Source organism: Ursus americanus, chromosome 5 (genome assembly GCF_024610735.1).
Source record: "Ursus americanus isolate L20-20 chromosome 5, mUrsAme1.1.p, whole genome shotgun sequence".
In the NCBI taxonomy this organism is placed as follows: Eukaryota; Metazoa; Chordata; class Mammalia; order Carnivora; family Ursidae; genus Ursus; species Ursus americanus.
In genome coordinates this window covers 14,928,647-14,954,229 of record NC_142131.1, presented here as the reverse complement: position 1 = coordinate 14,954,229, position 25,583 = coordinate 14,928,647, and the positions used below count along the sequence as shown (strand labels likewise).

Genomic DNA, 25,583 nt, shown 5'->3' with positions numbered 1-25,583 from the left:
GCACGAGTATTCTGGAAGATCCGGTATTGAAATGCTGCAGGGCATTTACTTTTAACAAGTGAAGAGTCACATTTCCTCGTTAGAATATAGCAACACTTTTCATAAAACTACATGAGAACTTTAAGAGGAGTAAAAAAAGTGTGACCTTTTCCAAAGATCTCATATTAGCCTCACTCACCAACTATAAATAAAAGTAACACTTTGTTACAAGTATTTTCAGTAGGTCATAACAAAAAGATAAAATAGAATTTGCATTTCACTTTTATAGAAGTAAATCTGGTAGGAATCTCAAGGCCGTAGTGCAGAGCAAACTCTAAGTAAAGCTGAGAAGTAAGTAAAGTTTTGGCTTCTCACTTTCCTGAGCTCTCCGTTGTGTTAAACTATTCTTCACGTACCATATACCCATCACCTCCATTCACCTGGAAGTTCTCCAAATTCTAAAGGTATTTCTCTCCCTTTGACTGAGTACCCACAGGGAAGAATGACATGCTCACACTAGCTTGAAAAGCAATTTTCTTGAAGTGGGAGGGGGATAGGAAAACTTCAGTATATTTTCAGTCTATTTCATCTCCCCATTCAGAGGCAATATGACCGAGTTGTACCAAGCAGGAATTTTGGGGTCCGCCTCCCAAGGACACTGTGAAGTCAAGGTCAGTGAATCAGCCAAACCCATCGGAGTGTGCACTGCCATTAAGAAGGTTAGGATCTTCTTAATTTGTGCTCTGCATTGCTCTTTACTTTCCTTTGTCCACAGTCTCCTGGTAACAATTTCTTTAAAAGACCAAACCTTACCCAACCTGCCCTAAATGAAAGAGATTTTTTTCACACTCCCTTCAAGTGCTCTTTATTCCAGGTACAGTTGTGAGAACAGCCAGCCAGACTCTGGATCCCACGAGGAGGACCAGATGGAAACCGAGAACCTTTGCTAAAAGTCAGGACAGGTCCCTCCTGCCAGGTCCCAGGCCTTGACACACCTTATTAATTAGCACAGAGCAACCTCAAAATATAATTCACAGCAAGATGTTAATGATTAATAACAAGCTTAATGTGTTATGGCTCAAACACAAGCCAGTATTATATTTTAAAAGAACAAAGCAAGGGGATGGAATAGTACGATGAAATCTCAAATGCCTAGATAGCTTATAAAATTTTTAGACCAATCAGGCCCTCGAATCAATTTAATTTCATAACATTGATTCCATCTGTAATAAAGGAAAGTTGGCTTTTGCCAACAACTGGTAAACTACCCATATCCAGACATCTCTCCCTATTGTACCATCTGATACTCTTCCCCATGAATCACAATATCCACCGATACATGTAGTAAGGTCCTCCTTACCTAGTAGATGCTAATAAATATTTGTGAAGGGGTCATAGCATGAGGCGAGGAAAGGATGAAAATCCAGGAAAAATATTAATAGGTAGAAAAAAATAGATAATGACCTATTTTCAGTATCTGCTATATAACAGATGCTACATTAAAAAAAATTAAATAATACTTAACAGGTCATTCAAAGAAATCACCTAAAAAGTGGTTTTAAATAGAAGTAAAATTATTTTCATCGTAAAACTAGTCAAAACCTGGCACATGAGGATTACCTGATAAGGGCAATCACAGCATTATTTACAAGTTTACCAAGAATCTGAACTAATCAACACACAGCCTGAGGTCAATGTCATTTTTCCTTCAGGGAGCTGGGCCACTGACAGGGACCATCCAGAATTCAGGGATATTCATGTTCAGTAAATTCAGTTTTGACCACTTAGGTTTGCCCTAAGTGGGCACCTGTATTTCCCCATATAGGAAGATACGCTCTAGGCAAAAGCAAAACGGGATATCATTGGAACGATAAGAACAATACAATGCTGAGAGCCCCAATAAAATTCTAAAAAGTCCCCCAAACTCAGAGATAATTACAAAGCAGATTCATTTAGATTTTAAATATCTTTTCCTCTGAATATAAATTCTCAGAAGATGGGGACTTTTTTGCTCACTAAGTGAAGTACTTAATATGCTAAAAATATTCTCTTTACTCTTAACTCTTGAGTCTTTTACCTATAAAATGAACTCTAGAATATGACTTCTGTCCTCTTTAGATTCCAGAGTCTTCAAACTATAGATTGAAAAAAGTGTTTTAGTACAGAAAGAGTCAGAGCTGGGTCACCAAATTTAAGTTTAATTTTCAGTTGAGGATGGTGAGGACTGGCCTATGGTCACAAAGAGGCAGAAAATGAGAGCAGAAGACAAATCTACTGACCTTAATGGGGGAACTATTTCTTACACACCTACTGTGTCTCAGAATCCAACAATTCTTCCTCATATTCTGCTGCACGTTAACACCTTTAGCAGAAGACAATTTCCTTGTATAAATACTTCATCAGCTCAAATGTTTGCAGACAAGCAAAACAAGTCAAAAGTACTTTTGCATAAATTCCCATTTCCTTTTAGAAGGGATATGCAAAATTTAAAAAGAAAAGAGTAGGTAGGTTTACTGGGTTTACAAAATCACCCAACAGAACCATTCACAGACTATGTCTCTAACAAGTAAAGCACTAATTTGTGTGTGGTAGACTAGTGTTTATTACCATCATAACCTAGGTATCACTTTCAAGGAACTTTTATAAACAGTTAACTGATGGGTGTAAAATACTTTTCCCAAAGAAGTACAGCTTTTCGAAACAAATTACAACAGAACATTTCACAGCATCTTCTTTAATCTGGTGTGATCAACTTTGGGCAGACAGAATTTACCCTCTCACAAAACTATGGGCTCTCTGCCATAATGCAGATCCTGTAAACCCAGCAAAACTTACCCACTCTTTTATTGTGTGTTTTTCTGGAAAGCAATCGCCCTGGCAGTGACATTTCCCAGCAACCCTTGCATCTAAATGAGGCTATATGACTGGTTCTCTCCAGTGGAATGTAGATGCAAGAGAGATGTGTCACTTGGTAGCCAAGGTGGATGAAAGGAGGTTGTGTCTTCCTTTCTCCATCCTCTCTCATTCTTTCTGCCTAAACCCAAAGGACTCCAGGACTCCTAGGAAATAGCACAGTCCCAGAATGGAAGGACCTTGGATTCTAGGAAAGCTCAAAAACACACATAACAGATATTACGTGAGTAAGAAATAAACTTCTATTGTATTAAGCCACTGAAATTTTGGAGTTTATTTTTTATAGCAAAACCCCAAGTAACACATTGACCTTACTAGGTAGATCCCTAGGCAAAACAGACAACCAGATGATAGTAACTGCCAATAAATGTGGCACAGAATACATACATTTTATGATTAAGTTTTTCCTCTGTCTAGCCTACTCCTAAGATCACAGTTGCTGGCTAGGCTAAGCTAAGTTCAACCCAAAAGCAAAAGTTCTTTGGTCAAGCTGAGCATTTAAAAGGACTTTTTATTCTACCAATATGGTGGGTGATAAGATTTACTGCGATAGCCCCTGACTTCAGATATCTGTTGTCACTTATGTCTCAGTAAGTTTCTGAAACCCAAGGGGACTTGGTACTCTTTAACATCTCAGTAAAACAACTCCCCGTCCACGGGCTTTATGTGAGAGGACATGTTATTTTTAAGAAGGAAGAAGTATTGGGGCGCCTGGGTGGCACAGCGGTCAAGCGTCTGCCTTCGGCTCAGGGCGTGATCCCGGCGTTATGGGATCGAGCCCCACATCAGGCTCCTCCGCTATGAGCCTGCTTCTTCCTCTCCCACTCCCCCTGCTTGTGTTCCCTCTCTTGCTGGCTGTCTCTGTCTCTGTCGAATAAATAAATAAAATCTTTAAAAAAAATAAAAATAAAAAAAGAAGGAAGAAGTATCAATTCCTGGTGCTACCATGCAGGATTATTTTGGAGACACTTGACAGTCTGTAATAATAAAGGTCCTAAACCAAGTTCAAATGTCCAAGGTTCTGACTAAAAAGACGTGCCTGCTCTTTAATTAAAAAAAAAATGAGGTATAAATCTCCTATGGCCAATAAATCTTTGTTCAAATGAAGAGTTAACTTCCAATGGAAATGTTTACTGTCTACTTTGCCCCCGTTTTTATAGTAACTAGTGATGGTGGTATCTTCTTAAAAGAAAACAAGAACACTAGAGCTACAAGTTGGTTATGAACTAAATTGGGAATATGGGATTACGAAGGTGTGTTCTTCTCAGTGGCATGCCGTAAAACAAAGGCTTGAACAAATGGGAAGTAGAGTCCCACAAAATTTTTATCAGAGCTTGTGGCAGACAACATGATGAAATCTGAGATCTTTTATTTCATATGAAGCCAAAATTGTGTTGTCAGCTTCGTTTGTAGCTGCTTATTCTCAGATGTTGCTCACATAGTTCACACTATCAAACCTTTCAGCAATTTTGCACATTTTAACTTTGTGTTATACTTGTCAAATAACAAGGTGAGATTACCCAGAGAGTGCTTTGATTTGTACAAAACTTTTTACTTAGAACCATATGTACAAAAGATACCATTATGATTGTGGAGAGGGGCCTACTTAAACTGAGCTGAACATGAAAAATCAATGAAATGGATTTTTCCAATAATTGAGACCAAATAACTAATTTCCTATTAATTTTTAATCAGTTTTATAAGAATACCTTGTTCACGAAGCTTTCCTTATCTTTCTCTGATGGGTGTAGTATCTTTTTCCTTATCTATATACCTTTTATGGCACCTATTACTCTCTAATTTGTTTTTCTAGCTATTTACACACTTTACACACTACTTACTTATACTAATAGACTCCAGCTCTGAGGAAGCATCCACATCTGATTTACCTTGATCTCTTCTGTATCTCAGTAACTACCAGATTGCCAGGCATGTAGAACAAACACAAAACATGTTTCAAAAGAACCACACACACCACAGAACACTGTCCATGGACTGAGGGCTGTAATATCTTAAGGAAACAAAGCTCGTGTCCGCATGCCAATACAGGTGAGGATATCGTTTCTGTACCTTATGTAACAAAGCAGTTACAGTGGAGGTACTGCTGGACTTTTTTCTGATAACTAAACTCTTCTCTGAATAATGTCAAGGCCAGTTCTCAAGTTAACCTCAGTGGAACGGTAACCAGAAAAAATGCCCAAACATTAACATTTAAAATCTATGTAGATTGGCTCACCTCATTAAACGTTGCGCTTAAACTACTCCACAGCATTTCCTCATCTACATCGTGCAATGACATTTAAAAATCAGAATATTGCATTTTTAAAATGCTAGATCCATCCATCACAACACAGCCTAAAGTCTAAAAACAATAAATAACTAGGAATAAGCCTTAAAATGTTTTAAATTTTCATTTGGAGGTCTAAATAAAAGCCTAGCAATCATCTCTTCATTTATTTTACCCACCATAATTCCAATGTGTCATTTATATCTAAAAAAAAATCAGATGACAAAATATCATATTCCATCTAATCTGAGAAACAATTATTTTGTGTCATACCATTATTTATTGTTCTATTAAGAAATAAAAGCACTGCTAATTATTTCTAAAATGACAATTGCAAGAAACATTTTAATTTCTGGAATGTTAAAATGTGAAATAAAAAGTTAATCTTAAAATTAAAAAAAATCTGCTTCTCACTCTCCTTCTGCCCCTGTCCTCTGCTCATGCTCTCTCTCTTGCTCTTGCTCTCTCTCTCAAATAAAGAAATAAAATATTTTTTAAAAAAGAAGCAGCAGTTTGAAAAAATGTCTGAGGTACATGGGAGGGAGATTGGTTTACTCATCTCAGAGCACATGCTGGAGGGGCAGGGATCATTGGGAGATTCCTCCAGGAGCAAAGGAGCTGGCAGGTGCCATTTTCCACCTCAGCCTAGACACACGGACACGTATGGGAAACAGTGCAGCACAGATATTCATTACCTAGCTTGCTAACACCATGCAGCCTAACCCAGCATTCTCCTGCAGCCCTGTCCCTTCCTATATACCCTTGGATGGATCCCATCCAAAGTGGTATCACAAGCCTGCCAGTGTGAAAGCAGCACCAACAGCGGCCAGCACCACTCCAAAGGGACTCCTGCCCTGGGGAGAGGGGAAGATAACTATACACACCAATCCAACAACAGCCCCAGCAGTGGCCTGGGGGCAGACATCTGTTTTGATTGCAGGCCCTGCCCACCGACCAAAGTTTCTCAGAGGACAACACAAGGGAAGCAACCTGCAGTTTAGTGTTGCTGCATCTCTCGCAAATGCCTGACTCAATTCAAGTCTGACTCAATTCAAGCTCAAGATGGCCCAAGACTGGCCCCCACAACTGGGAAAGAGAGCCATTGCAGATGATTGGACTGAAGGCAAAAGTAGCTCAGACATAATAGTAGGGTGCACACAGCACAAATAGGAGATACACTGAAGCTCCAGGTTCTGGTGAACAGGATACATTGCACTGCAGGGCACTAGAGGACCTCTCCTTCAGAAGGCCACTACTTTTAAGAGCAGAAGATGTAGCTGACTTTCCTAAGACATGGAAACAGACAAGAGAATTAGACAAAATGAGGAGACAGAGAAACATGTCTCAAATGAAAAAACAGAAAAAAATCACAGCAAGAGAGCTAAATGAAACAGAAGTAAGTAATACAGCTGAGAGACAATTTAAAGTAATGGTCATAAAGCTACTCCCTGGACTTGAGAAAAGAGTGAAGGACCTCAGTGAGACCCTTAACAAAGAGAAAGAAAACATTCAAAAAAAAAAAAAAAAAAAAAAACCCCACCAATCAGAGATGACAAACTCAGTAACTGAAATTAAAAATACACTAGATGGAATAAATAGTAGATGAGAAGAAGCAAAATGAATCAGTGACCTTAAGGACAGAGTAATGGAAACCAATAAAGCTGAACAGGAAAGAAAAAATAATAAAAAATAACAATAGGCTTATGGAACTTGATGATGCCATCAAGCATAATAAGATTTGCATCAGAAGGATCCCAGAAGGAGAAGAGAGAAAAAAAGCAGGGCACAAAATTTATTTGAAGAAATAATAGCTGAAAACTTCCCAAATTCGGGGAAGGAAACAGAAATCCAGATCCAGGAGGCACAGAAAGCCCCCAACAAAATCAATCCAAGGAGGTCCACACCAAGACACATAGTAATAAAAATGGCAAAAAGTAATGATAGAGAATTTTAAAGGCAGCAAGAGAAAAGAAAATAGTCATGTACAAGGGAAACCCCTGAAGGCTATCAGCTAATTTTTCAGCAGAAACTTCACAGGCCAGAAGGAAGAGGCATGATATATTTAAAATGCTAAAAGAAGTAAACCTGCAGCCAACAATACTCTATGCACCAAAGACACTACTCAGAAGAGAAGGAGAGATAAAGAGTTTCTCAAACAAAAGTTAAAGAAATTCATGACCACTAAGCCAGCCCTACAAGAAATACTAAAGGGAACTCTTTGAGTAAAAAGGAAAGACCATAAGTAAGAGTAAGAAAAGTAAGAAACACAAAAGAAGTAAAATTATCTATAAAAATCAGTCAAGGGAGTCACAAAATAAAGGAATTAAGTTATGATATCATATACCTAAAATGTGGGGAAGGGACAGTAGTAAAGAATGGGTTCAAACTTAAGTGACCATCAATAATCAATATAGACTGTTATATGCATTAGATGTTATATACAAACCTAACGATAACCACAAATCAAAAACCAGTAAGAGATATACAAAAAATAAAGAGCAAGGAATCCAACTATATCCCTAAAGAAAACCAGCAAACTGTGAGAGAAAAGAGTAAGAGAAGAAAGGAACAGCACAGAACTACAAAAACAACCATAAGATGAGTAACAAAATGGCAACAAGTACACACCTATCAATAACAACTCTGAATGTAAATGGACTAAACACTCCATCAAAAAAATATAGGGTGACAGAATAGATAAAAACGCAAGACCCATCTATATGCTGCCTACAGGTGACTCATTTCAGGCCTAAAGACACATGCAGACTGAAAGCAAAAGAATGAAAATCATTTATCATGCAAATCAAAGTGAAAAGAAAGCCGGTGTAGTGATACTTCTATTGGACAAAATAGACTCTAAAACAAAGACTGTAACAAAAGACAAAGAAGAATACTATATAATCATAAAGGGAACAACTGCACAAGAAGATATAACAATTGTAAATATTCACCCAACATGGGAGCACCCAAATACATAAAGCACCTATTAAGATAAAGATGTAATTGATAGTAATACAATAATAGTAGGGGACTTTAACACCTCACTTACAGCAACAGATAGGTCATCCAAACAGAAAATCAACAAGGAAACAGTGGCTTTGAATGACACATTGGACCAGATGAATCTATAAGGTATATTCAGAACATTTCATCCTAAAACAGCAGAATACACATTCTTTTCAAGTGCATATAGAATATCCTCCAGAATAGATCACATATTAGGCAACAAAAGAAATCTCAACAAATTCAAAAACAATGAAGTCATACCATGCACCTTTTCTGACTATAACACTATGAAACTAGAAATCGACCACAAGAAAAAAATCCAGAAAGAACACGAATACATGGAGGGCAAATAACATGTTACTAAACACTGAATGGGTCAACCAAGAAACCAAAGAGGAAATAAAAATATACTTGGGGGCAAATGAAAATGAAAACACAATGGTCCAAAATCTTCGGGGTGCAGCAAAAGCTATTCTAAGAGCGAAGTTTGTACTAATACAGGCCTACCTCAAGAAGTAAGAAAAATCTCAAATGAACAACTCAATCTTACACATAAAGGAGCTAGAAAAAGAACAAACAAAGCTCAAAACCAGTAGAGAAAAAGAAAATATCAAAGATTAGAGCATAAATAAACAAAAAAAGAAAGAAAAAAAATAGAACAGATCCATGACCAGGTGCTGGTTCTTTGAAAAGATCAACAGAATTGATAAAAAAAGATCAACAGAATTGATAAACCTCAAGCCAGTTTCATAAAAAGAGAGAGAAAGAAAGAGAGAGAGGAGACTCAAATGAACAAAATTAGAAATGAAAGAGGAGAAATAACAACCAACACCACAGAAATACAATTATAAGAGAATACTATGAAAAACTATATGCCAACAAAGTGGACAACATAGAAGAAATGTATAAATTCATAGAAACATATAATCTCCCAAAACTGAATCAGGAAGAAATAGAAAATTCGAATAGACCAACAACCTGCAAAGAAAGTGAGTCAGTAATCAAAAAACTCCCAAGAAACAAACATCCAGGACCAGACATCTTCAGAGGTGAATTCTACACACATTTTAAAAAAGGGTTAATATCTATTCTTCTCAAGCTATTCAAAAAAATAGAAGAGTAAGGAAAGCTTCCAAACTCATTCTATGAGGCCAGCATTACTCTGGTTCCAAAACCAGATAAAGACACCACAAAAAAAGAGAACTACAGGCCAATATCTGAAGAACATAGATGCAAAAATCCTCGACAAAAGACTAGCAAACCAAATCCAACGATACATTAAAAATATCATTCACCACAATCAAGTGGGATTTATTCCTGGCATGCAAGGTGGTTCAATATTTGCAAATCAATCAATGTGTTGTATTACATCAACCAGAGAGAGAATGAAAAACACATGATCATTTCAATACATGCAGAAAAAGCATTGGACAAAGTGAAACATTCATTCATGATGAAAACCCTCAACAAAGTAGGGTTAGAGGGAACATATCTCAATGTAATAAAGACCGTATCTGAAAGGCCCACTGCTAACATCATACTTAATGGTGAAAACTGAGAGCTTTTCCCCTAAAGTCAGAAATAAGACAAGGACACCCACTCTCACCACTTTTATTCAACACCATACTGGAAGTCCTAGCCATAGCTATTAGACAAGAAAATGAAATAAGAGGCATCCAAAATGGTAAGGAAGAAAAAAAAAATTGGGGCACCTGGGTGGCTCAGTCGTTAAGCATCTGCCTTCGGCTCAGGTCATGACCCAGCATTCTGGGATCAAGCCCCACATCAGGCTCCCTGCTCAGTGGGAAGCCTGCTTCTCCCTCTCCCACTCCCCCTGCTTGTGTTCCCTCTCTTGCTGCCTGTCAAATAAATAAATAAAACCTTAAAAAAAAGATTTCTTTGACAAAAAAAGAGAAAAAAACTTTCACTATTTGTAGATGATACAATTCTATATATAGAAAACCATAAGGACTCCACCAAAAATCTACTAGGATTGACAAATTCAGTAAGATCACAGGATAAAAAATCAATATGCAGAAATCCATTGCATTTCTATATACTAATAATGAAGCTGCAGAAAGAGAAATTAAGAAAATAATCTCATTTACAATTGCACCAAAAAGAATAAAATGCCTAGGAATAAACTTAACGAAGGAGGTAAAAGACCTATACTCTGTAAACTGCAAAACACTAATGAAAGAAATTGTGTTTCCAATTGTTTGTGTTCCAAACAAATGGAAAGATGTTCCATGCTCATGGATTGGAAGAATAAATATTGTTAAAATGTCCATACTACCTAAAGCTATCTACAGATTTAATGCAATCCCTATCAAAATACCAACAGCATTTTTCATAGAACTAGAATAAAAAATCCTAAAATTTGTATGGAACCACAAAAGACCTTGACTAGCCAAAGCAATTTGGGGGTAAGAAACCCAAAATCCAAAACCGGAGGTATCACAATCCCAAATTTCAAAATATACTACAAAGCTGTAATAATCAAAAGAGTATGGTACTGGTACAAAAATAGACACATAGATCAATAGAACAATACAGAGAGCTGACAAACCCACAATTATAGGGTCAATTAATCTTCAACAAAGGAGGAAAAAATATGCAATGGAAAAAAAGACAGTCTCTTCAACAAAGGCTGTTGAGAAAACTGGACAAAAGAATGAAACTGGACCACTTGCTTATAGCATACATAAAAATAAACTCAAAATGGATTAAAGACCTATACATGAGACCTGAAACCATAAAAATCCTAGAAGAAACCACAGGCAGTAATTTCTCTGACATCAGTCATAGCAAAATTTTTCTTCCTCAGGCAGGGGCAAAAGCAAAAATAAACTATTGGGACTACGTCAAAATAAAAAGCTTCTGCACAGCAAAGGAAACAATTAACAAAACTAAATGGCAACCTATGGAATGGGAGAAGATATTTGCAAATGACATATCCGATGAAGGGTTAGCATCCAAAATACATAAAGAATTTATACCACTCGATTTGGTGCAGCTAGAGCTATGAGCAGTCTTCGGCACTACCTGCACATATACCTGAGTTTCCACTATAACTCTCTCCACCAGCCCACCTCATTCTGACTACCCTGGCAGAGAACAAGACCAACCTGAGCCTTCCCTTGGATTAGGTGTCCACCTACATGCGTAGACCCCTCTGTGCCTCCCTAGAGGCTCAGGAAGGACCTCAACCTGGCTTCTTTTGCCTTGTTACGATGGCATCCACCATCCAGACTCAGGCTCAGTGGGAGGATGACTACAGGTAGGCACCATGCCACCTGACTGTACTACTTTCCTCTAGGTCTATCCAGGTTTTGGCCAGGCAGGGGTCCAGCATAGATGTCTTCCTACAATATCACCAGCATCCCCAGGTCTGCCTGTGAGGTCAGACCCTTGCCACCAATGCCAAGACGTCAGGGTATACTCACCTTTGACAGATGGGGTTGGTTTCCTTTTGGTATGGTGTGTTGCCCCCTCTTCCCTGACATGGAGTTCAGGGATTATGCTCTTGGGAGACTATCTAGAAGGGATTGTGTATTTATTAATACAGTCAAGCCTTTGGGAGAAGCCCTTTGCCAAAAGCAGTTGAGTACATAGTTCTATTAAAGCACTTGAAGACATTCCCTCCAAAAAAAAAAAAAAAAATTTACAACTCAACACCCCAAAACCAAATAATCCAATTAAAAAATGGACAGAAGACATGAATAGACATTTCTCCAAAGAAGACATACCAAGAGCCAACAGGCATATGGAAAATACTCAACGTCACTCATTATCAGGGAAATGCAAATCAAAACCACGAGATATCACCTCATACCTGTTGGAATGGCTAAATCAAAACACAAGAAACAAGTGCTGACAACGATGTGGAGAAAAAGGAAGCCCTCATTCCCTGTTGGTGGGAGTACAAACTGGTGCAGCCAATGTGGAAGAGAGTATGGAGGTTCCTCAAAAAACTAGAAGTAGAATTACCACATGATACAGGGTGCCTGGATGCTCAGTCAGTTAAGGATCTGACTTTTGATTTCAGCTCAGGTCATGATCTCAAGGTCCTAAGCTCAAGCCCCATGTTGGGCTTCACATTCAGCATGGAGTCTGCTTCAGATTCTCTCCCTCTGCTCCTCCCTCCACTCATGCTCTCTCTCTCTCTCCCTCATAAATAAACAAACAAACAAAAACTTAAAAAAAAAAAAAAGAATTACCACATGATCCAGTAGTTCCACTGATGGATATTTACCCAAACAGTACAAAAACACTAATTCAAAAAAATATATGCATCCTTATGTTTATTGTAGCATTATTTACAACAGCCAAATTATGGAAGCAGCCTAAGCATCCAAGATGTGGTATATATTTAAAATGGAATATTACCCAGCCATAAAAAAGAATGAAATCTTGCCATTTGCAACAACATGAATGGATCTAGAGAGTACAATGCTATGTGAAATAAGTCATTCAGAGAAAAACAAATACCTTGTGATTTTACTCATATGTGCAATTTAAGAAACAAAACAAATGAACAAAGAAAAAGAGACAAACCAAAAAACAGACTTAACTATTAACTATAGAAAACAAACTCATGGTTTACCAGAGGGGAGGTGGGGCAATAGGTGAAACAGGTGAAGGCGATTAAGAGTACAATTCTCATGATGAGCACTGAGTAATGTATAGAATTTTTGTATCGCTATATTATACACCTGAAACTAATATAACATTGTATGTTAACTATACTGGAATTACAATTCAAAAATAACTAAAATTCTTAAAATTAGGCTTTCCTCTTTGAACTATTGGAGGAATAGAATATAACATATAAAGAGTTTGGTTTTTCTAATTTACTGGCTTAGGGAAAAAACCTAAACAGATTTATGAGCTTAGACTAAGTGTAGGCTTCAGCCAAAGTTTAGATATCACTGAGGATCCAAAATGTGTATTTCAGAAGAGAAAATGCTTTTAAGAGATGACATCTATCTTGGGATTTGCAAGAAAAACACCCACCCCTTTGCATGTGAAATATTTGTCACCCTCCTTTCACTAAAGACACCATCGAGCTTAAGAGAGGCAGAATTTACCATTCAGGACAAGATTGTACTTTTACTTTCCAAGAAAGCATTCGGATTGTAACAAGATCTCATCTACTCAGATAAAGCCATGTAGCAATATACAAATAAAGGTATTCTGAGACATTCTTGGATGTCTAAATGCGTAGAGAAGAAAAGGTTTTTAATGGTCACATATACAAATTTAAGAGTTTGTGTGTATCTATCCTGTTCGTGTACCCAGCCTGGGGCCTGAGAGATGCCACAAAGGCCCTGGGCTTTACCCACCTAGCCGTTACTCATATGGTATAGCTTAGGAGCTCAGATAAATGAAGGTTTATGATGAATTTTTACTTTTACTTTTGAGTTTTCACCCAACAGCCTCTAGCTGACTGGCATTCTCTGCTTCAGAAAGTTTTCACATTTGAACCATAGGTGGGTGTGGTAAAGATGAGTGAACTGACAGATCTGTGTGGGAAAGCACACACTATCTGTCAGACTGCTTTATAAAATGGAAAAAGGCACTTTATAAAATGGTAAAATCTGATTCAAAAATGTATGGATTAAACAAAGGACTAAAAAAATGATACTTTCAAACTTTCCTTTTACCTTAAAAACCATGCTCAGCTTTTGATTCCCAGTCCCCACCTGACAGTTTGCTGTGGTCTTATGATCTAGCATCTATGGTGTGTAGCTGGCTGGAACGTGTACAATAGAAAGCCAGTTCCTACGTTACACACACTAGCTCTCTTACCAGAGCACTTCGATAAGCTTTCAGAATCTATCCAAAGATTGGCCATGGGAATCCAAAATAGCACTGCAAAGAGAATATAGTTCAATTTTCACTGAATATAGTTATGTACTCCTCATGGCCTTTCTGTCATTAACTGAAACTTGAAATACTTATGGGATGGGGTTTTTGCAGGAATGGGTAGCGTGAAGACTCAGTAGTTTTGTCTTGGCCAATGTTAAGTTTCAGATCCCTATCAGAAATCAAAGTACTGATGCTGGTAGGCTATTGACTCTGTTAAGTCTGGAGCACATGGGATAAGGTCAGCCTAGAGATGCTCATTTGAAAGTCAGCAGTGTAGAGTTGCTATTTTATGCAATGAGGCTAGGGTGTTAGAAAAGAAGAGGATTGAGTACAGACCTCTAGGGAACTACAACTTCAGAGGGCTGATGGAGGACGAAGAGGCAGTGAATACAATTCAGACAGAACAGACAAGAAAGTAAGAAATTAGAATTCATTAATCAAAATAAACTTTAAAACTCCGCACAGTTCAGAGGCCTAGGGATGAAGTGGTTCATGCAGGATAATATTAATCATGTTAAGAGCTGCAAAGACAGGAAGTAGGATATAGATAATAGTGTAAGGGTTCAGAGATAAAATCCTGAACCAGACTTCTCAGGTTCAAATCCTGGATCCACCACTTACCAAAAGTGAGAACTTAGTTATTTAACCTTCGAGTGCCCTCATTTGTAAAATGGGTGTTCTAATGGTATCTACATTATACAGGTTGTTGTCAGAATTAAATGAGTTAGTATCTATTAAGCACTTAGAATAGTGCCTGACACATAGTTAACATTATAGAAGTGTTTTATTATTATCACCACCATCATCAGCATAACCTTTGGCATTGGGAAGATTCTGATCTTGATAGAAGCCATTTTTGGAGTAGTAAGAACGAAAACCTGCTTAAACTGGATCAAAAAGGGATAAGATGAAGAAAAGCATTTAAAAAAGGAAGAAAAAAACACTTTCCCCTGTGAATGGAATGGGGAAGTACTTGGAGGATGACAAGGGCTGAAAGAGGGGTTTTTGCCTCTTCAATTATAAATGCGTGACATGATTGCATGCCAATTGCATGGCTTACATGCCAAATAGGAATTATCCAGTAAAAAGGAAAAACATCCAGAAACAGGAGAGAAGAGAGATGATTGCAGGAACTGAGTCTCTGAGCTGTGGATGGCAGCCAGGGCCCCGATGGCAGATGTGGCCTTCGACAAAGCAGGAATATGATGGCCATTTTATGAGGCTGCTGGCCAAGGTCAATAGATTTTGGTAGTAGGAAGAAGAACAGCTTGCCCAACTCTGTTTATTTTCTCTGTATTTGGAGAAATAATCAACTAAGAGAAGTTGCTGAAGATTTGAGAAGAAAGAGCTAAGAATGAAAACTTTATCTCAGAGGAGGTGACTTTATTTGAGAGGGAAAGAAGGATCACCTGGCAGGGCTGTGCATCTATTTTGAATGCGTAGTTACAAATTTGTAGCCAGTCCAGTCTGTGTTATTCCAACATATCCTTTCAAAAGCACATCTGGTGCTTCATAAAAAGAAATTATATATTCCCTCTGTATTCTCTGTGTATTTGACAGTGACATTTTAATATAATTTGTTAAAAATTTACTATCTAACTTATATATTGACTTAAGAATCTGATTATTTCTTTACTTCATATAAATGTTTATTCAGTTAGAACATTTATTTTCATCCTGGAATGTGAGATTTCCAAAGATGATGATTTTTTTTTAATGAATTAACACTAGAGCCATATGCATGCTGAGAATGTATGTCAAGCCAGCAGTAACTGGATGTCTGTTAGGCACTAGGTTCTGAAATGCAGTACTTCCTTGTTTAAATTCGAGATCCCAGAACTGCATTCTGATTTACTTTCCCTTTAAAAGGACCCTACAATATTTGCAATCCTTGCTCATTCCATCACTATTGATTATAATGCATACACAGAAAGTACTTTCTTAGTTTATATAAGAAAGCAAAAGCATAATCCCTATATTTGTAGAACTTAACACACTGCATTATTTTCCACAAACATATGATTCTGCTATCTTGGATTTTGTGATGACTAAACCAATTAGTCAAATTATTCAATAAAATCTAAAGAGTTGAGACTGTAAGGATATTTATCCCAATTTTTTCCTTCTCTGCTTTCACTTTTTGCATGACTTTTTATTTTGTTTTGTTAGAACTTAAAAGTGCTTCCATTTGTATACTGAAGATATCACTTCACCTAGAATAGGTTATAGTTAAATCATAAGATCTTTCTTTGAATATCCTTCAGTGATCAACAATCAAGAATCTGAATGCATCGGACTTTTATCCTTTCATGAAAAACAAAATGTTTTAAAAGGTTAAGAAATTTTTAACACTAGAGGCACATGGGTGGCTCAGTTGGTTAAGTGTTTGCCTTCAGCTCCGGTCATGATCTCAGGGTCCTGGGATCAAGCCCCACAACAGGCTCCCTCCTCAGCAGGGTGTCTGCTTCTCCCTCCACCTCTCCCTCCCCTGCTTCTGCACTCTCTCTCAAATAAATAAATAAAACCGTTTTTTTTTAAAGAAATTTTTAACACTGAATTGCACATACATTAAACATTAGGATGTGTATGTTTTGTGTGGAAGGGAGGGGAGTAATGTCCATCAACTACTAAGAAATTATTCTATTGTACAACTTTGCATTTTGTCCCTCCCAATCTAACTGCTTGCTTAATTGACGTAGTTACCCTTTTAGGGTGTTCAAATGACTGGACTATTATTATGGGCTGAATTGTGCTGTCCCCAAGTTCCTATTTTTAAGTCTTAACCTCCAATGTGATGGTATTTGGAAATGGGGTCTTTAGGTACGTAATTAAGATTAAATGTAGTAATAAGGGTAGGACCCTAATTCAAGGGTAATGGCATCCTTTTTAGCAGAGGAAGAGACATCAGAGAGCTCTCTCTCTCTTTTTGTATGCACAGAGGAAAGACCATGTGAAAACACAAGGAGACTCTTCTTCAAGTCAGAAAGAGACCTCTCAACCAGAAACCAAATGTTCTGGCACCTTCATCTTGCACTTCAGATCTGCAGAGCTGTGACAAAATAAAACTTTGTCATTACACTTACCCAGGCTATGGTATTTGGTTATGGCAGCCCAAGTAGACCAAGACAAGTATACATGTATTTACTTCCAGGTAGATCAACTATCTGGTTTGAGTTCTTATGAAACAATTTTAAACATATAAATTGTTATATTGAAGACAGTAATAATATGATCAAAATCTAACTCTCTGCAATTAACTAATTAACCCATGCTACCACCTGAGTCTCAGTGCCTTTGCCCCGATGACCTGGAATTTGAGAGTTCCAGTTCTCCGCCTGGCTGTCTCTTCGTCTTTTAGATATCACCTCAAAGTTTGCCAATTCAGCAAGGCTTTCTCTGTCCACCTAATGGACATGCCATGCAATGACACAATAAAATCAGATTCCCCTGATTTACTCCTCACACTCATTGTTTATTGTTTTTCTTAATAAAAAGTAAGCCCCCTGAGGACAGGTATATTGTATTATTGACTGGCATATCCCCAGGGCTTAAAATAGAATTGGCACATAGTAGCTGCTCAATCAACTCAGTGAATGAATGAATGAATAAAACCATATACATAAACTAAATTTCCCTTGAAATTAGTGTTCACAGCTTATCAGGTCTGGAAAATCTGATTCAATTCATTCATTCTACATTGATCTAATCATGCATCCCAAATGTCTAATTATCCAGAAATCTTTATCTTCTATACCAACAAATCTTCTTCAACTACTCTCCAGACTACTTAAAAACTGTAAGTATCCTTCAGTTCTTTATCTTTAAAGTCAAACTGAACAACCAAAACCCCAGGATAGAAATGACCCAGACTGGGCCTAGAGGCAATAGACATGTATGATTCAAGTCCAAAGACTGAAGGCTGATATTTGAGGGGAACCAGAGCCACCAGGTGCTGCTGGAATCTAAAATGGGAAGCAGAGAGTGGAGCAAGTCAAAGCTGGAGAGATGGACAGTGGGCAGATGGTTGGTACTCCGATACAACCTGTTACGGAGGGCTTGGGCTTATCCAGGTGAATAGGAAGGCACTGGAGGGCTAAAATGGAAATGACACAGATATGCTTAGACAGTTCACTCTGGTGCCTATGCACGGCTTGGTTTGAGGAGGAAAAGGCTGGCCAGGTAGGAAAAAGTGTGGTTAGCACTCACCCAAAGCTCCATGACAATCACCCAGAGCTAGTTATGGTGGTTCAAACCACAAGAGTGTATGAATGCTTTGGAAAATATTCTGGCAGTTCTTCAAACCATTACTCAATTGGTTAAATGCAGAGCTACTGTATGACCCAGCAATTCCACTCCTAGGAATTTCACCCAAGAGGAAGGGAAAACATGTATCGATACAAAAACTGGTACAGGAATATTTACAGCAGCCTTACTCATAATAGCCAAATAGTGGAAACACATGTCCATCAACTAGTAAATGGATAAAATGTAGTATATCCATAGAATGGAATATCATTTAGCAAAGGAAGTGAAGTACTAACACATGTTACACCATGGATGAATCTTGAAAACATTATGTTAAGGGAAACAAGCCAGTCATGAAGGACTACATATTGCATAATTCCACTTATATGAAATATCCAGAGTAGGCAAATCTGCAGAGGCAGAAAGTGGATTAGCAGTTGCCTATGCCAGAGTGGGGGTGGGGTGCTTGGGAAGGGGAGAAGTAGGAAGGACAGAGGGAACGGAGGTGATCACTAAGGGGCACAGGATTTCTTTTTGGGTTAATTAAAATGTTCTGAAATTGATCATGTAATGGACGCACAATTCTGTGATTACATTTAAAGGTACTGAATTACATCCTTTAAATGTATAAATTGTACGGTATAGGACCTACATCTCAATAAAGCTGTTTAAAAAGAAACAGAGTAGGAGCTCCTACAACAACAACAAAAACATTGTTAGGAGACCCTACAGTGGCCACCTGGAAAGCACTATCAGATGTCTAAAAAAATGATGGCTCATGTTTATTCTATTGGGATTACAAAATTATATCCATACTTATGAAGTACTATAAAGAAAATAAAGTGTCCAGTTTCTTCCAAAGATCAAAGAAATCCTCTTTACTAAAACTTGTAAGGTTAACATAAATACTAGTTTAGGAACATCTTAGAAGAGAGAGAGCACTGGACAGAAAGGACGAGTTATTGGCCTTGTATTTTTCAGCTCACGACTTGCAAGTTTCATGGTTCTCATCTAGTGCATCAGATCCCTGTAACTCAATAAACTCACTAGCTGCAGTGTGTTCTCCTAGATGGCTCATCACATTTGTCTTCACTCAACTTCTATCAGGCACAGCTATCTAATGTACAAAATAAAAGGCACAAAGCATACTGGAATCGCCGATCTTTTTGTGGGGAAAAGTGTGTTTCCCCCCAGACACTTTGAGGTAACAGATCTGGGATGGGCCATTAGCAAAGACTAGCTGCTCCGTTTCCACCAGGAAGAGACTTTTTGGCTAGATACCAGGAAATAGAATTTAAGGGTATAAATTATTCATTTAATAAATTATTAGGGTGCCTGAATGGCTCAGTCAGTTAAGCATCAGCTCTTGATTTCAGCTCGGGTCATGATCTCAGGGCCCCGGGATCAAGCTCTGCACTCAGTGTGGAGTCTGCTTGAGATTCTCCCTCTCTCTCTGACCCTTCCCCCACTCATGCTCATGGTCTCTCTCAAATAAATATATAAATCTTTTTTAAAAGATTTATAAAAAGTATTTATAAAAAGTATTATTATTTTATCTTTAAATTTGAGGAAAATTCTGGGTTTGTTTCTTGTTCTCGTTGTTACTGTTTTAACTCTAATTAATTCCAATGTTCACTCTATATTCAATCAACTCTGGCAAACTACTGGTGGTCAAAATTGGTGTCAATTATTTCCTTTTCCCCTGATGAAATGCTCTCATGCTCTCTGGGGATAACAGAGGAACAAATAGAATTGCTTTTCCAAATCTTGATGTTGTCAGAGTCGCCTCTAAAAATAAGGAAGGAAACCCTGCCCTTCTCATACCACTTCTGTTTAACTCTCAGATCTAAGACACTGCAATCAGGAGAAGAGAGAAAGGCCAAGGCCCAGCATGTGAGAGACAGGGTTATTAATAAAGCAGTCTGAGCTCCAGAAAACGTGATTTAGGGAATGGGTTTGATTCAATAGATCTATTTCTATTCATGTGGCTCAGTTTTGATGTTGAGGGTTTTTTCCTTACTCACTGGATCCTAGAACTTTGGGAGTTGCTAATATAACCCCAGAATATGACTAATTAGTGGCCAACGTTGTGATCATGAAATGGAATTTAAGGCAAGGACCTCAAGCAGGGTCAGGCTTTTTAATGCTAAAGATAAATTTAAAAAGTAATCTTGTAAAGGGATTTAGGTCTCATTTATAATTTTATAATGGTAGGTTCATTGGTCTAGGTACATTCCCAGTCCCCTTACTCTGCTCTACTTTTGGTTTTTTATCATAGTAATTATCACTTCTAACATACTACACAATTTACTTAACTTCTTTTACATTTGATTATCTATCTATACTACCCTAAAATGTAAATTCCTCTAGGGCAAGGATTTCTGCCTTTTTTATTTACTGATGTATCCCAAGCACTTAGAATAAAACTGGTCTCATAGCATACATTCAATAAAAAATGGTTGGGGCACCTGGGTGGCTTAGTCGGTTGAATGTGTCCAACTCTGGGTTTTGGCTCAGGTCATGGTCTCAGGGTTGTGAGATCGAGCCCCATGTCAGGCTCTGTGCTCAGTGGGGAGTCTGCTTGAGATGATCTCTCTTTCTTTCCCTCAGCCCCCCCCCCCGACTCATGCACGTGCATGTGCTCTCTTTCTCTCTCTCAAATAAATCTTAAAAAAAAAAAGAATGGTTGAATGAGTGAATGAATGAATATATATGAGTTTCATTAAATAAAATAAATTAACTTTCTGAACATGCACTCCAGAATTCATAATTTTACATAAAGCATACAGTCTCTTGAAATATCCTACAGGGCTCTATCCTAATTCCAGTTATGCCATTACTCAAAAAACATTTAGAATTTCTTAAGCTGTGGTTTATGAGCCACATTAAGAAATTAGTCTTGTTACCTTAAAGTTATATTTTATTTTTCAATATAATTATACTTTGTCAGTGCAATCATCTATTTCCTTTATTAAACCCTGTTCTAAATGACTTTTAGTTTTTTTTCTCCAAGTGAAATTCTACCTGAAAGGATGAAGATTTGTGACAAATCCATAGAGAATTAACAACAACAACATCTCTCACTGCACCATCAGCAGAATGGAAGAAAGAGAACCCCAGGAACATCCTATCATGCTATTAATGTCAGTAGAGACTGCATAAAACATTTTGGGCAGGACACATAACTCTTGCTCCTTAGAGGCATTTGGACGATCACATCTGACAATGTGTTTGTTCTTTTATATCTATGTGTTTTGCCATCTCTTGCTGATTTAATTGAATTTTTTAATTAAGTACTCTGAGCTGGGTAGCACATTAAGTACAACAAGAAGCAAAGCCATGAAAAATTAGCAAAGTGACACTTCTTTACAAGGTACTTCATGGGGCTACCTTTTGTACACAATTTTCCACCAATACAAATAGTGTTATGCTCTTAACGGAGAAAACTCAAAAGACACACACACAAAAAAAACCCAAAATGGTGTTTTGATGGAATTTCTGTGTCCAGGAAATAAGTGTGAGGAAAGCCTGATGACTGTGGACTCGGGCCTCATCTCAGACCGCACTCCCACTCTCTGCTCACCAGGCACATTGCCTTCCTTGCTTACTTCTCTGTGCTCCTACTGTCTCAGCACCTTTGCAAAAAGCTCTCTCTTCTGCCAGGTGTGTTCTCCCCCATCATTCCTTCCTTCATCTGGTGGGACCGCCTGACCAAGCAGATCTCAGCTCTACCACTGCTTCCACGATGGAGCCTTCCATCACTACCAGGTAGGTTAGGTCCCTTGTGTTTTGGCTTTAGACACTGATCATAGTGGGTGGTTATGTACTGGGTGACTTAGGATTCACACCTGCCTCCACAGTTACCTAAGTAACAGAAGGGCACAGGCAGGGGTGCTCTGCTCACCATAGTCCCTCCAGTGCTCCCTGTTGAGCCCAGCCCAACCAGGTGCTCATTAATATATTCATTCATTCTGCACACGCTCCTTAAGTGGTGAATGCCTGCCAGAAATCAGATGAGCTGCTGGGAGAAGTGGCATGAATATTTCTGGATTCTGATCAAGGTCTGACTTACATGAAAATCATCACACTTAATTACCCCAGAGAAGTCATGATCTGATACAAGATTTGATCACATATACTAAGCTTCTTACAAGAGACAGTATAAGAAATGTCCATTAGAATAATGTTTTTGTAACTTCTGCAAAACAGTAGTCAAAAAAAATTCACTGTCTCCATCTAAGGTCAAGTACGAAATTTCTCCTACGGGGAAAAAAAAGATTTGTTCTTCAGATGAATTTGTGTGCTTCCTACTTGAATAAGAACCGTATAAACTGAAAATGTTTTACATTTTCTAGGCTACCCACGAGGTCAGACTGAAGTTGAGCTCCTGATAATAATAATTAGTACATTCTTGGTATTTATTTTTCATCTGTTTCTCTTTCTACCTAATTCATTTTCGTTCTACTCATGTTTTTCATTACCTGTGTCTGCATGTTTCCGTATTGCAAAATGCTTCAAATCTGTTTTGTCAATAGGTGAGATTATAAATAATAAGCAAATATTTTAGATAATTAATGTTTCCAATGTCAAGTGTTTTACTTATTTTAGTATATGCTTTTTGAAACTATGTTTTTCATATCTTGAGTTATTATAAATTATTCCACTAAAAGCACTTAAAGACTTAATCTAGTTTCAACTCTGATATCTATCTATACTCTCGTGGTGTAAGTGAGATTACGTAGAAGAGTGGCATGCAGTATTTAAATACGGTTGTGAAACAAGCCTCTCCAACGCTGTAATTTAAAACAACAATTACCTTACTAGCTGAGAACTCTGGACCGGGTTCAGCGAGGGAGTTCCTTAGTGGGACTCATCCAAGTCACTACAAATACACAGCATTTCCGCGGGGACTAGATAGTCCAAGATGGTCTCACTCACATACATTGGTGCGGGCTGTTAGCTGGGCCACAGGTCTCCAGCAGACTAGCCAGGGCTTATTCACACAGCAGATGGATTCCAATAGCAGCAAGAAAAAGACAACTCCAAGTGCTTTTCACGGCTCTGCTAGCAACACTATCATAGTCCTCAAAGCAAATCACATCGTTACACTCAAAGTCAGAGTGAGGTATTGATAAAGGGAGGTGTGATTAATTGGAAACTATCTCTGTAACAATTTACTACAGAATATAATTAATTAAAATAACCTTTCTTCTCAGTTTTCAAAATACCACTGCTGCTACTGTCTTTGACTAAATAGCAAGCATTCTCCAAGACAGCAATTGTCATTTGTTATAACCTCTACGTTACATTGTTTTTCTGGGAACTTAATTCACTTTTGCCTGATGGCAAAGGCAATCTCCTTTTTTCTCCCCCAAGTTACACTCAGACACTGAGGGACGTGAAAATCAATATTTCATTAGATCAAGCATAGTTCCAATACCAGTGTGGACAAATAAAATGAAGAAAATATTATGTTTGCAGAAAAAATATGAACAGTTTCTATTACTATGAAAAAATATAGTCAATAATAATATATATTCTCAACTTTTCAGTCAGGAGTTATAAATACCAAAAGATCACAAAGAAAGAAAGAAAAATATGTATTAAGATGGTAACTGAGAATATTAATGACAAGTATGACTTAATGTTTATAATTTGAGTTCAAAAAAATCCTGTGAAATGAACAAGGTCTCAAGCCAAATGAAATATCATTGGGCTCAGTGAACATTATAGTATTCTGGCTCAATAAACCAAGAAAAAATTATAGTCTGGTTACTGTGTCAAACCAGTTTATTAAACATTTTCTATTTGGGGAAAATAAACATATTACGTGTCAGGCTTTAGCATCCACTTGGAAGTTTGCAATTAGAATGGGCTTCAGGGTCACTGGAGTGGGTTTCAAAAATCTGTTCCTGAACTTTATTGTCCTAAAACACTTGATTCTTTCACATGTATGGTATTGATAAGCATGATTTCTATGCCTTGACATCCCTTCCCTCTCTTTTCAATCTCATCCATTCTTTCCTTCCTGATGACCCAGAGAAATGTCACCTCCTAGATGAATGCCCCAAAGAGATAACTGCTCACCCACTTCTCTGTGCTCCCACAGTCCTGTAGGTTCTTTGTCTTCCCAGATGGTTCTTGTTACCCACTGGGCTGCTTTCCCGGGTGGATGGCTCTGTCCACTCAGGAAGAGCCCAGCTGAGACACCTCAGGCTCGTGACAAGGTATCAGCTATTTGCTCCGTTGAAGATGGGAGAATGAATTGGGATGAAGGAGGAGAGGAGAAGAAAGATGGAAAATGGGAAGTTGACAAGAGGGAAAGGGTGGGGAGGAAGGAAGTTAGGGAGAAAGATGATCAAGAATGGGACAAGTGGGGAAGGAAGAAAGTCTAGGAAGAAGGAACTTACGGAGAAGTGAAGAACAGAAGCAGTATTAGCTCACAGAGAACTTACAATGTACCCAGCTCTTGGTTTTTACGTACATTAGTTTTGTAAATGTTTATAATAATCTTATAAAGTAAATACTATTCTTATCCCTATATTATGGATAAAGAAACTGAGATATTGAGTACTAGAACCTGAATGTTAGGAAGAGGCAGGGCAAGAGAATTCATAAAGGCCTGGAACCCTTAAGCCAGAGCAGTCACCCCTACTCTTCCTGCCTCACATTGATCTGCCCTTGAATCACCAAAGACTAACTCCAGACTCATGCCTGGACCTGTCTCCAGATCAATTTCATCAAGCCCATATGGGGAGAGATTACATTTTTCAAAGACTGCTCGTGAAGTCCATTCCATCTATTCCTCGAAATAGCCTAGATTTTAAACCTCAGTGAACAAAAACTTTCTAAGCCATGTGTTTGACACTCATTCTCACTTTGCAGCAGAAATTCTTCCTGAATTCCTTAAAGCACGATGCCCCCCGCTTACCTTCGGAGATGTTGTAAGCAACAGCTTTATGATGTTGGGTGCTGTATTTGTCGCTGACTTGCTGGTTATGACCTGGCTCCCAGCTAGAGAAGGCAGGGAGCACTGCACAGGGGAGGTAAAATGTCATGATGACAAAGACAGGCCCTGCCTCAACTGTTAGGAACTATGCAGCATGTAAGGTTTATTGGATTCTCAAAGCCTTGGTTTTATCATCAATACCATGGCAGTCTTTAGCTCACAGAGTCATTGTGAAGCTTATATGAGAAAATGTTTGTAAAACACTTAGGATGCTTAGCACATATTAAGTGCTCAATGAATGTCATCACCAAACAGTATCCCCCAATTCAAAAG

The 25,583-nt window shown here is 38.0% G+C and overlaps 1 protein-coding gene and 1 long non-coding RNA gene across 14 annotated transcripts in view; one reads left to right on the top strand and one right to left on the bottom strand.

The window, feature by feature from the left end:
* Window positions 1–25,583, bottom strand: part of MCTP1 (multiple C2 and transmembrane domain containing 1) — a 501,045-nt gene that overhangs the window by 355,486 nt on the left and 119,976 nt on the right. The window lies entirely within an intron of this gene.
* LOC123791464 (uncharacterized) overlaps window positions 1–25,583 on the top strand; it is a 94,463-nt gene that overhangs the window by 16,933 nt on the left and 51,947 nt on the right. For 2 of the 4 annotated variants that reach the window (XR_015724391.1, XR_015724390.1), the window contains exon 3: window positions 581–650. This is a non-coding gene — a long non-coding RNA (uncharacterized LOC123791464). Of the gene's footprint in view, window positions 1–580; window positions 11,851–16,994; window positions 18,759–25,583 lie in introns of those variants that run through there. The other 2 variants (XR_015724389.1, XR_006779383.2) reach the window with 2 other exon arrangements.